This window comes from Amblyomma mixtum, chromosome 2, assembly GCF_055824585.1.
Source record: "Amblyomma mixtum isolate Tamu chromosome 2, ASM5582458v1, whole genome shotgun sequence".
Taxonomy (NCBI): Eukaryota; Metazoa; Arthropoda; class Arachnida; order Ixodida; family Ixodidae; genus Amblyomma; species Amblyomma mixtum.
In genome coordinates this window covers 163,028,593-163,039,916 of record NC_143013.1, presented here as the reverse complement: position 1 = coordinate 163,039,916, position 11,324 = coordinate 163,028,593, and the positions used below count along the sequence as shown (strand labels likewise).

At 44.0% G+C, this 11,324-nt stretch overlaps 1 long non-coding RNA gene across 1 annotated transcript; it reads right to left on the bottom strand.

Moving 5' to 3' along the window:
• Nucleotides 1–5,505: 5,505 nt before the first annotated feature.
• Nucleotides 5,506–9,384, bottom strand: LOC149361451 (uncharacterized). The gene is made up of 4 exons (XR_016288414.1): nt 9,316–9,384; nt 7,631–7,765; nt 6,931–7,082; nt 5,506–5,995 (listed from the first exon to the last, which is right to left on the bottom strand). It is a non-coding gene; the product is annotated as an uncharacterized LOC149361451 (long non-coding RNA).
• Between the last annotated feature and the right edge of the window lie 1,940 nt (nt 9,385–11,324).

Below are 11,324 nucleotides of genomic sequence, written 5' to 3'. Positions count from 1 at the left end.
GATAATGTCTTTGATGCGCTGCATGAACAGGGATTGCTCAGAAGGCGAGGGACTAAGGGCCAAGCCAATAAGACCTTCGGTAGATGCAGCAGACTGCCGCGTAGAAGCACGTTGCTTTCGCAGCTCGTCAAAGCTTTGGCACAGGATGATGGTACTGACGAAGGTGGGTTCCGCAGGCAGGAGCATTTGGAAAGCATCATCGGCGATCCCTTTAAGGATGTGGTTAACTTTATCTGTCTTCGGCATCGAAGGATTAGTGCGCTTGCATAAGTCAATATAGCTGTTCTGTATGCTGAGTATAGTCTAAAATATAGCTCGTGAAGATTTCGGCTGGTAGCCGAGCTCCAGTACGGAGACATTGCTCGGCGCGGAGTTTCCGCATGGTGGGGGGGGGGGGGGGGGGGGGCAAAAACACCGGCGAAGCTCTTCTTAAATGAGGACCAGGTTGGAAGGTTATTCTGCTGCATTCGGGGTTACGCATACGCACGCACATTACCGACGGGACAAAAAGCACCAGTGCACAATTTTTCAAACAGTACTATACTAGCCGGTTAAAATGTTGACACTGCTACTTGTCAGCATCGTGAACCCCACGTGAACGCCGTTGTACTTTTAACTCTTTCGTTACCACAGGAAAAGGACCGTTTTTTATATGTCGCAGACAAATATTTTTTATAGAAAAATTGTGATGGATAGAAGTATATAAAATGCATAAAAATTATTGCAGTAGAACGCGCTTTCTAATGAAGTTCATTTTAGCACAGATTCTGTTTATAAATTCTGCGGAAAAAATCAATAAACACAACAAAAATAAAAAGAACAAAATTTTTGTGTTTATATGAATATACCTTTAAAAAAAATTTTACTAAAAACATTTTAGAACATACAGAACAATTCGCATTTTTTCTAAAATATGGCAATAAAGTATAAAAATTATAACTTGAATAGTTCTCGAGCTAGAAATTTTTTCTTTATGCCTCTTGAAAAGGCTGATTCGAGAGTGTCCTTGATATGACATTAACAGTCCAACAAAAAAAAATTGGATGTGTAATGTTATGTGCCAAATGAAAGCTTGGTAACCGTGGTTGAAGAAAATATAAATCAAAACATATTTAATTGAAGAAAAAATTGAAAACAAATTATGAAACAAAGTATAGCTGTGATATACCGATATATAGTGTGCGATAAATATAGCTACCATATAGCTGCGGAATAAAAATCCGACGTTACAGCATTGTCGTCCGAGTAACTGCTGCTCGGAGAATCTTAAAAATCAGCTGCAGAGGCTGGGGAATCACGTGAAGCGGGACTCTTTCGAGCGCGCTAAGTGCCCGAGCTCGACGCGGCGCCATCCTCACCGCGTGTTACGTCGCAATAAACCTGTGCTTCAAGGGAACCTCAAAAATGCACGACTCGCGGGGAAATAACGAACTAGGTCGAAAATGGAACTAACTGTCTGAACAACAAACCAGATATGCGCCCGCACAAGGGGATGGCAAAAAGAAAGCGAAAATAACACGGCCAACGTTCCGGGATTGCTTTGCACAGTTACAGTTTCTGAACCAAACTCCTACAACGCCACATCGTCACCAGAGACTCTGATACCCGTAAAATAGATAATAACTGCAGTCGACGCAGTGGAATTGCGCGGAGCAAGGTTTTTCCGAGCACGCGTCGACCGCGCGCCCGACGCTATGCCCGGAGCGTCCTCGCTGTACCCTCCGCTTCAAGGCCATTCTAATAATTCGCGCGTCATGAGGAAATGGCAGTCTACGCATAAACCGAAACTGTAGTCTCTGGAGAACAAATCAGGTGGCGCCAGACCACCGTAACAGCTATAACGAGGAGCGTCGGTTCGCACAAACGGACCGGAAGGAGGAAACTGAACAGATAAGCCTAGAGTTCTGGGCTCTCGTTGCGCAGTTTGTGCTTCGAAACAATACCTGATGATAGAGCGTCGTCGTCAGAGTCCGTGCTAATCAATGCATAAAAAATATGTTGTGCAAACGCAGCAGAATTTCGTGCAACAGGGTTTTTTCGAGCGCGCGCCATTTCTGATGATACTTGTTCAAAGCGTCCGACGCCGCACCCCCAACATCAAGCGCGTCTCAAAAAATGCCGCTTTTTGGCACAAATATAAACTAAGCAGTAAATTCAAGTTCAATGTGTGAACAACTAACAGAATGACTCAGCAAATGCGCAGCGGCCGCGGTCGCGCTGCCGTAGCGCTTCGATTTTTTCGATCACCAGTGACCGAAGCACACAGTCGTGTTAACGAAAGAGTTAAGTGAATCAATGCTGTGATGTTGGGAAAACTTTTTCTTTGCTCCTTTAGGTAAGTCGCCTCACGTTGTACTGACTCATTTTCAATCCCTGCTGGCGTTGCACGTCTCCACTAACGCGGAACACTCCAATACCAATCACACTGATTCCAAGCCCGTCATAAAGCTTACGACACTTATTCAAAGTGAATCATCCAAAAGTGAGTTTAATGCTAATGCTGGGAATTCGTCTAAGGCTTGAAGTAAGTTATTCATGAGGCTGGTAGATCATACCGTAACGATTTGTTTCCTAGGACAGAAATACCACTGACATTTTTGTTTTCGATCACTAGGAGAAAACCACCCGTCATTGACAATTATGCTTTGGCAGCATTCTTCTGCTCTCATTACGTGCACTCAAGACATAGAGTGGCATCGCCACAACTTCGAGAACTTTGCCAAACTGGGTTTTACTTTCTCGCTAACAATGTCTTCACGTCGCGGACGTTGCATCGTTGTTAGGGGACATAAATAGTAAATTTCCTGTTCGGGCGTTCAAGGTGGCCTCCTCTGACTTAGTTGGGGCTGATGTGTAACCAGCCAAAGACAGAGCTCTTCAAGCTTCTTTACCCAACCACTCCTTCAAAAGGTACTGCTAGCAATTCGCTCCTTAATATAAGTACTGAAACAAGTTATGCTCATTTAGGAAGGTTTTATAATTACTGACAGGGACATCGACTAAACGTTTTTGCTTGCAACTAGAGTTCTAATGGGCTTACCAGTGTTTCAACAGTTGCAAACGGGAGCGGAGGCGCCCTTGAGACAAAAGAAGACGCGTGGTTGTTGTGCGTTATTCAGGCGTGTTTAAGCTTCACTTCCCTTCCTCGAAGTCTTCAATCCCTCTCGATGAACTGCCTGACGTCGCTGCCAAATTCTTCCTCTCCTTCTCGTGTTGTTCTCCGCAGCCCATACGTTCCAACTGCTGATGAAGGACTATTTCCAAACACATGAACCTTTATTCGATACTCCGCCACGTCACTGTAAATGTTGTTGTTCCGGAACCACAGAAATCTTAGATAATTTCGATGGTCATCTCGCACCAGGAAGCAGTAGAACATGTGCTTAATGTCCACAGTTATGGCCACGGGTTCCTTCCGGAATCGGTTGAGCACTCCGAGCAGGCTGTTGATCAAGTCTGGACCGGTAAGCAGCACACTGTTTAAAGACACGCTTTGAACACCGGAGTCGAACACAACTCGTGTTTCGCCTTGTTTTCGTGGGTGGCAAACACCTAAGATGGGGAGGTACCAACACTCTTCTCCTTCTCGAACTGGTGGAGCTTCCTTGGCACGGCCGTCATGAACATCTTGTCCATGAAGGCCGGGAACTGTTCCATCAGTTCTGGTTTTCTCTTCAAGGTCCGTTGGACAGCAGTGAGGCGTGACTCGGCCAAGCACTTGTTATTCGGAAGCCAAGGCCTTGGAGAGCGAAAGGGAAGAGGCGCTACCCAACTGTTGGATTCGTCCTTCGAGAACTCGTCGTCCATCATCTTCAATAACTTCCTGCCCTCGACAGAAAGGGAAGGCATGTTGTCATCCTCCGTTGCCTGGAACAGCGTTTCAGCGATCCCAGCGTCATAGCTGTGTTTTCTAGCAGCGTGCTGAGCTGGTTGGAAGCAGTGTCTCGACCCTTGCATGGCAGTGAGTTTCTCATTGACCAACAAGTGCTTCTCACATGGCTCGAAAAGGGAGGGACGTCCATTTTTGAGGACGTTTGTTTTGAGGTTGCTGACACAGTCCGGTGTGCGACTTCGACTTACTCAGACATTTCCTACGATGACCCATCCCAGATCGAGTGTCTGAGCAAATGGAGCATCAGCCGGTCCGTTGCGCTGTTGTCGAACCTTGTGTATTCTGTGGATGTCTCTCCCGAGGAGAAGTAGAATCTTGGCCTCCGGGTCCAAACAAGGAATGAATTTATCAACAGCTCTGAGATGAGGGTGATGCAATGCCACTTCCGGTGTTGGAATCTCGGTCCTGTTGTTAGGCATTTCGTTGCATTCGATAAGCGTTGTTAAATGAAGCTTCACGGAGCCATGAATGTCTTCTAAGAGAAAGCCAGACGCCCTTCTTCCTCTCGCCTCGGTAGTTCTAGCACATGTCCTTAGTGTGTAGGGGGAACTGTGACCATTGAGTCCGAAAATGTCGAAGAACTCTGTTCTTGCAAGGGACCTGTTGCTCTGGTCGTGTAAGATGGCATACATTTTTGCAGTCTTGTGAGGCTGAGTCGGATGACTGACTTCCAACAAAAAGATCCTAGAGCAGGATTTGACACCGTTGCTTTGACCGCAGACCTCTGTGCACTTAGATGACACCTCAAGTGCAAAATCCTTCTCTATAATTGCATCTTCAGCATCGTTCTGAGCTACAGGAGGCTTGTGGCTGACATTTCCAGCATGAAGCGCCGTGGCATGCCGATCGCTACCACAATCGTCACATTTGAGAACTGTTTTACACACTCTTAGTCTGGTTCCACCTAAGGATCCACTTAGTAGCTGGAACATTTTTGCAAAAATGTTCCACCTATATAGCTGGAACTATGCTCCAGATACTCCAAAATATGTGGAACAAATTTCCGAGGTTTTAGCCGGAACAGTGCTGCGCCTATATATCTGAAACAGCGTTCCAGGAATTTAGCAGGAACGCTGCATCATATAGATAGCTGGAACCCCGTTCCAGGTATCTTGTGAACCACATATTTCACTCTAGAGTTCCTTGCACGCAGTGCACTGTTTGTACAAACCATAGTAAAATAATTTTGTCTATATATGAACAAAATTATTCCACAATAGTGTTGTATATGCAGTGCACTGCACACAAGGGACTATAGGGTGAAATATAAAGTTCACAAAACACCTGATATGAATGAAATCATCCTGTAGTAATTCTTAACAGATATACTATATGCATATTCCTGTACCCTTAAACCACACTTCTTGCATCAAATTCACAGTATACAATCATGATTTCTGTTGGTTGGACACCTAGTCCATCAGCCAAACTATACAAATAGAGTCTGATGCACCCCTAAGTTTAAAGCTTGAGGTTGTGGGATGAGAGATATTAAAACTCTTCTTTCATCACTATGCAACCTAGAATCGCCTCCTGCATAGACAAATGGGCAATAATACACAGATATGCTTGCACTTCAGCAGTGTTGTTCATGGTTGATGAACACAAGCATCCATTACATCAAAGCTTTATTTCACTGCCACAAAAAATACAATACTTAATTACTCGGAGGAAATTGAGGCTTTTATTTTCAAATATGACAGCTGTCTCTTAAGATGCTATATTTGATGTGTTAAGCTTTACCTTAACGCTTATCCGAAACCTTCAATCCTTTATTATCAAAACCATGAACTATACAGGAATGGCTGTGTCTAAGTAAGTCTGAGGCCTTTAAGCAGACTCTTCAGTTTGAAGGATATCAGCCCTTTATCAAATTTTTCGTTTTGTAGCAGCAATGTCTGAACTAGTCCCAAAGTTTAGCCAAAAGCATGCGGATAAGAAAGGTACAAAATGAAGTAGACAGCTAGGCACAAAATAAGGGCACTCTCCATAGATGAGCCGGGAGCACAAGGCAATGGTGTTCTTCCTGGTGACGATCATTATCAGTCCGTCGTCAGTAATGATACATGGGCCTGGTACGGGCCTGTCAGTGTTGCATCTCCCCTTTAATGCAAAAACAGTCCAGGCTATACGCAACAATTCATTGACTGCCTTGATACGATGATTTGCATGATGCATTATTTCAAATGTAAAACAATAAATGCTCATTTAAATTACTCAACGAGGATTCGAAAGACACTACTACATATGAATCAGCATGTAATATTAGCCTAGGCCCCTAAATAATTTATAATTGAACTTTTTCTGTCATGCTAATTCGGCTTCAAAAGCTGAACGATAGCTGTAACATCAAAAAGTGCTTTTGTCACGTGAGGCATGGAAAAACGTCCATGTAGTCACTGCTTCTTTGTTTTGATTTACTGCACTGCTGAAGTCAGCCTTCTTCAAGAACCACAATGACAACAAATGAGGAAGCAGTGATCATACTGCAGTTTTTTCACGTCTCACATGACCTGCAAGCACACACTGACGTCAGAGTCCTAATTCGGCTGTTGAAACCGAAACAGCACGAGAAAGAAATGCAATTATAAATTATTTATTGGTCGTAGGAGAACACCGGGTGGTAATTCATGCATAATAATGCCTCACACATCACCACAAGCAAGAAAACACGAATCAAAATGTTAAGTGTCTATAGTTTCTTAAGCTCAATTTTAAATAAGCATGAAAAACATTAATCACTGCCTATAATGATTTCTATTCTGCATTCTTTTGAATGTATACCAGTGAACACTCATTTGAATGGCTAGTTTTTATAGCAGTGGAAGAACTGAATGCTAGCCTCCATACATTCTTTGTCAAGAAAAATTCATCACTTATATTAAACAATAAAATAAACATGCACCACAGGTTCTTGCACATTTTCAGCCAAGTATTACAGACATACCTATTATGCTGCCCAGGGACCCCAAATATTTTATGCATTTTCATTGTTGCTTAAGTCTATCAGCAGTAATTACAAAAGGAAGCTGTCTTACCTGTGTGATCACACAGAATTCAGAATTTTTTGGTCGAAGATACCCATCCAGCTCCACAAAATCTGCCCTGTGAAGTGCCTGCTGGACATCTCTTATTATCTTTCCATATCTTGCATTGTTGCTTTAAAAAGAATTTCTGCTTCAAGTGTAAGCTGCAAAAAAACACCAACTTAAGCACATATTTTACAGAAACTATTATTCGACCTTCGTAAGGAAACTGCCTATAATTTGCAAAGATATCAAAAATATTGACAATTTCATGAGTCTATTGGGACCTCACACAGCAAGACACCAAATGCAGATGCTAGGGAAAATTGCAAAATGCAGAATCTATGCTCTACCTTTCCTATTTTTAAATAAGTAAAGGTAAGGCCACTAAAATGATCCAGATACTGCCGACCATTACCTGTACAGATGACAGTTATGTAATGCACTGCATATATGCTGATTCATTTATGTGCTCCAGGGTAAGTTACATTGAAACCACATCCTTGTTTTCCAATGCAACTTGCAATAGCTCTTTACAGATGAAGGAATATGCAACTAGTGACATGCACTGAGAAAAGTGATCACTACCAGCAACAGAACAGTTTATATTTATTCATAGGGGATGTGCTGAAGTGCTTTGCAGGTTGCATTGTGCTATGAAGCTTGTTCAAAATTCTTGACAAGAACCAAAAGCAAAATAGCATACTCTTACCACGTCTGCATTCAATGAGTAGGCAGGCAGCTGTTGTGGAGTCTCAGCCTTATGAGCCGCAAATGTTACATGCAGAAGAGCCTTCATTCTTGTCCGGTTCAAGTGTCCAGCATCAAACGCAACATCCTGTAGTGCCTAAATGTGAACAAAAACTTTTACAAAATTCATTCCAATGAGTATTGTTAGCAAAATCACACGGCAGCCGAAAAATGTGTGCACTGAAATCCCATGATTGTTTCAAGGACATTGCATATCATTGCAATGCCTTTTACGTCACTGCAAGGTCTTGTGATACCAGCGTAACATTTGAAGCTGTGCATTTTCATCATCAGGTATACTACTGAGGTAGAAACCATTTATTATAAGCAAAGAAAGGCTACTGTTACCTTCAATTCAAGCAGGGCATCATTTAGAGAAACAGCTGGCTGAGAAACATCAGCATTGTGAACAATAGATGCAGCAGCTACTTTCTTTGCATGCAGTTCTCTTGTTTTCTTTGCCGAGCTTACAGAGCTAATGAATTTGCACTGTGGGAAAACCACAATATGAAAAGGCTGAGTGCATCAATTTAGTGCTTACATTTCGTACAATAAAACATATTTAAAAAGATATCTTTATTTTCACAAAATAGACCTAACATAAGCTTACATTATATTTACAGGAGCTTTCAAAATTTTACTCTTTTTCAAAAATATAGTAATATAATATAATATAATATAATGTAATATAATATAATATAATATAATATAATATAATATAGTGATATTGCATGCAGTTACCCTTGAATATCAAAAGTTTTTCAAATAACAAGCATATACTTTATCACATTTTACTCATCGCCCTGACAACTGGTTCAATATGCCATTGCACACAAAGAAATCACATTTACGTGGCGTCTACAAAACAGATCTACGATTCGCACCGTATTTGCTACAACAGGAATGAACACTAAACAAGATACCATACAACCAAACGTGCGCACGCTTACATTACCTGGACGTAAAGGCACAGGATCATTTCGCTCACCTTTTTGAAGCCGCTAACTTTTTAACGAGGGAAATATAAAGGGCGCTATTAGCTAGTATACATACTTCAGAATAAGAACGATGCCTCACGGCTTGTCGATCGGCACCTTCTACGCTTGATATAGGCACAGATGGAGCTTAACGTAATTCGAAATCCAGAACTGAAATCCGCCCGGCACCGGCAACTTGCAATCCACAACCACAGGAAACTATAGCGTATGGTCCATTTCGTTGCGGAACCCGAATTCGCAAGGTCCATGACGAGCGCGCGTAAACCTGACCACACACGTAAAAAAGCGCCCGGAACGCAACGGCCGTGAACGGCGCCGGCCGTGGAATTAGCAGCTCCTGCTACTTTAAACATAACCGCCGTACAACTGAACAGCATTCCTAATTGTACGGCGGTCATAGCTGACAAAGAATTTCTGGCAATAATATCTTTAGTAACCGAGAGGAGGATCCTGGCGGAACAGCGAGCCCTATCCGCAAAATTGACAACGCCATTGCCCGCGTGCGTAGCGAACATGTGCACATTTCAATCTTCCAACCGTTGGTTCCTGCTCTAACCCACCGGCGCGGCATAATGACTAACCTAGGAGGAGCACAAAACACACATGCGCCACTAATTAACCTTACAGTAAATAAGAAAAAAACACCTACCTTTAGCAATTTTCAGCGATCCAAAGGAGACGGCGTCCTCTCTTGGCGGAAGGTACTCAAATATCGCGGCGTAGTGCGGAATACAAAATGAACGCACAAATTAACGGAGCTTGCCGCCAGTGGCGCGCGAGAGAGATACTGTATCAGCGCTGCGGGCGCCTCAGTTGACGAAGCGGTGGCGCTCTGGTCGTGTTAGTGGCTCCGAGAAAAAAATCTGTGCTCTCCTAAGGGAGGAACTTTTCTTTACTATGGTGTTATGTTTTTCGGGCTCCTGCATGTCCGGGGCCGTCGGCGCGGGTTAGCGCGGGTCATGGCGGGTTCCGTTGCACGCACACGAACGTTAGTTGCGTCATACTACCGAGCTCCGTACGGGCTGTGTGTGCGGGCGGTGTTGACGATTTTGTGATGGCGCGGAAGTGATTTCTGCCGTCTGGGCTCAGTAACATGCACTAACACTGCGTAGCACAGGGCTGTTTTAGCATTTTGCGGGCATCTAAATGCGCACGCCGCTACCATGGTTCAGTGGCGCGATCTCGGAAAGAGCGTCAGTGGCTCTTTAATATTTCTGCCGTTTCGAGCGTAATGGTCATGCATTGCAATCTTCCGGTCCCTGCTGCGCTTTAGGAGTGGGTATCGTGGTATACGTTTGAAATAAAAAGAAAACTACGGTCGCATTGACGGATGTGTAAAGCAACGCATTTGTACAATATTCAAGCTTTCTGCTGCAATGATATGGAACTCTTTCACTTTAGAGTCCAAACACGAAATGGATGTTTTAACATCCTACACTAAAATGTTACGAGAAGTTGCAAGACACCCTGCTTATTGCGTATAGGGGGCCTTTTATGTGCTGTGGCCGTGGGTGCATAAAAGGCGTTTATAAGCTAGAGCACAATGTGACGCTCAAAGACGGTAAAAGGTCATCATCTGTCCCGCTCCTTGTTGAATGATTTCGCGCGGCAGACGTCCTCAAAACACTCAGCGAAAGCACGGGGCAAAAACAATAATAAAAAATAGGCAAAAAAATGCGATGCTTCAAGAAAAATTACCTGTGGTTTAAACTTTGGCCAACCATGGTGAGAAGCTAAAGCTTCCTTTGCATGGCTACGTTCACAAACGCCACGCACACTGCCGAACGAATTGTCGGTAAAGCGTCGATGAAATGCACGCGTAGCCGAGTCGTCACACTCGCTGAGTCTGATCACAAAGTCAGTGTTCCGGCGCTCCATCTCAGTTGAAACCATCTCCGCGTACAGTGCCGAAGTTGGAGAAGCCTCCGACTCTGCGTCGCTGGTTAGTTAAAAGGTTAGGTGGCCTCTCAGCCAATAATCAGTTTAGCCCGCCGCGGTGGCTTAGTGGTTATGGTGCTCGGCTGCTGACCCGAAAGACGCGGGTTCGATCGCGGCCGCTGCGGTCGAATTTCTTTGGAGGAGAAATTCTAGTGGCTCGTGTACTGTGCGATATCAGTGCACGTTAAAGAACCCCAGGTGGTCGAAATTTCCGGAGCCCTTTACTACGGCGTCTCTCATATCCTCAGTCGCTTCAGGACGTTAACCCCATAAAACAAACCAAGCCAAACCAATAATCAATTTAATCTCCACCTACCACGGTAAGGAGGTTCCTCACAGTCCGATGGTGCTGTTGCCAACTGCCATGGTGGGCAGATTGTGATGACGTCAGTAGGTCACATGACCTCTCCCAACCAATAGGGGAAATTCAAGGATAAACTCACTGGCGCTGCTCTCTTGAAAACCTGGCGTAGTAAAGCTTTCGCTTCAAAAATTCAGTCCTGAACAGGAAGCGAACCCGGGACCACCATTATCTGCGGGACAGTTGCTCTCCCAACGAAGCTAACCGTGGCTATTGTTGATGGTAGGGCGAGGCCGAATCGATCCACAACTCTAAGTGAAAACGGTTCTGGTGGCGTATATACAAATATAGCAGCGCATTGACCCATAACAGTATCCTCGTGGTGCATTACACTGCAGGGTGTAGACAAAAGTTGCAAT